General features: G+C 43.5%; 1 pseudogene; it reads right to left on the bottom strand.

The window, feature by feature from the left end:
- Nucleotides 1–226: 226 nt before the first annotated feature.
- LOC103288357 (protein tyrosine phosphatase type IVA 1-like) lies at nucleotides 227–943 on the bottom strand (annotated as a pseudogene).
- Nucleotides 944–2,021: the final 1,078 nt, after the last annotated feature.

Below are 2,021 nucleotides of genomic sequence, written 5' to 3'. Positions count from 1 at the left end.
AACCAGTTAGGGCAATAAGCACTTTTTAAATGCTGAACAGTAGGAATCTTTTGCTAAGTGTCAAAATAGGTTGATCATAACCCAAACATAGAGGTTGCAATTTGGTCAAGTTTGTGGCCTGATAAAACTGCTTTTCAATACTCCTGTAGAAGCTTCATTAGACTGTATGACAAATTTGGGCCTGTCTCAAGTTCCACTTCCAAAGCAATGGCATCAAGCACCCGTTTTATTGAATGCAACAGTTATTTCTATGGCCATTGGAGTCTTTGAAGTACAACCACATTTTAGGATGATACTTCTCCAAATACAAAAGTTGCTTGTTATGAAAAGCTCCATGCTGATTTTGTCTAATGAACTATACTGCATTTTCATATTTCATTCCAACTTTTATTGATGCTAGAGCAACAAGCACTGCAACACAATGAACAGCAATACAACCCAGGTTCTTCACAAAATTTAATTAAAAAAAATATTTTTATTGATTTCAGAGAGGTAGAGGGAGAGAGAGATAAAAAACATCAATGATGAGAGAGAATCATTGATTGACTGCCTCCTGTACACCCCACACTGGGTTGAGTCTGCAACCCAGACAAGTGCCCTTGACCAAAATCGAACTGGGGACCCTTCAGTCCACAGGCTGATGGTCTATCCCCTGAGCCTAACTGGCTAGGGCCAGAAAATTTAATTTTTACAAGACTTAAACATTCATCAACAGTCTGGTTGGATGGTGGTGCACCATCATCAAAAGGCCAATCAAGAACATGGATGCCTTCTTAATCCACAAGAGTAGTGTCATAAATTGCTTCACATACTCATATATTGTGGTAATTCCATACTCCTTAAGTTCCTCTATAAATCTGTTTAAGGTTGGATTGTGTGTAATGATAAATCTCATGTTCTTGTGTGGGACTTCCATAGGAGCTGGGTGGTTCATTTGAGCCATGTTACTTAAAACACACTCAATAGGGTTATGAAGTAATTTAAAAATTAAATACAGAAATGATGCAAAGAGATTCCAAAATGGTGGCGGAGTAAGTGGAAGCTATACTGACACTCTGAAACAAACTGGAATTACAACTAAAATATAGAAAAACCATCCTGAATTATCAACTGAAGACTAGCTGGAGAGAACCATCATAACCAAGGATGGAAAGTGGAGACCACATGGAATCTGGTAGAAAGGGCGGAGGCGCAAAAGGGCTGGCTGGGCTCCCACAGACAGCAGCTGAAGTTATGAAGAGATATTTCAGCTGTGTGACCTCCCTCTGATAACTCTGGGGTCTAAACCCCAAGCTGGTCTCCCAGTCCAGAGCACCAGAACTGAGAAAAGTGCCCATATAACCTCTGGCTGTACAAAACAGTGGGGTTTCTGTCTCTTAGGGAGAAACTGCTGGAAAGACAGGCACCCTCTTAAAGGGCCAATGCACAAAATTTCATATGCAGCCACTCACCTTGGGCTCTGGCAGAGGGAGGGCAGAGTGGACTAGAGTTCTGTGAGGAGAATCCAGTGTGTGGGCTCTTGGGATAGAGCTCAGAGTGCAGTTGCTGGATTCCTATGCTGAATCATTCCCCCATACTGCATAGGATATCTTTCTCAGGCAGAATTTAATCATCCAGGCAGCTATTGCCTGGGGTGGGGGGAAATGGAAGGGGAAGCAATTGCCCCACCCTGTTGGAAGACCTCTCACCCCACCATATGGAGTTTATGCCTTGCTATGGTCTACAGCCTGAGGCTCAGTAAGTGACTGAGAATAACAATCAGTCTGCAGGCAGAGGTGTATCTCTGGGGGCTTTGAGTCTTTGTCTGATCTGCTTCTGGACCTGGAGCTAGAAAAAGCAGACCTTGGTGAACATCCTGGTTCTATCAAAACACACCCAGCCCCAGCAGAGGGAGCCACAAGCTGTGGACTGCTGATAGCACCAACCAGGGTACTCAGGGCCAGTCACAAACAGTTTCTCACATTGTCCTGCAACAGGGACCCTCCAAAAAGACTGGGAGTCTTTAGGGTTTTCTATGTGTA

This window comes from Eptesicus fuscus, chromosome 8, assembly GCF_027574615.1.
Source record: "Eptesicus fuscus isolate TK198812 chromosome 8, DD_ASM_mEF_20220401, whole genome shotgun sequence".
NCBI classification, from domain to species: domain Eukaryota; kingdom Metazoa; phylum Chordata; class Mammalia; order Chiroptera; family Vespertilionidae; genus Eptesicus; species Eptesicus fuscus.
Note: the sequence above shows the minus strand (reverse complement) of the source record. Positions and strands in the feature narration are given on the sequence as shown.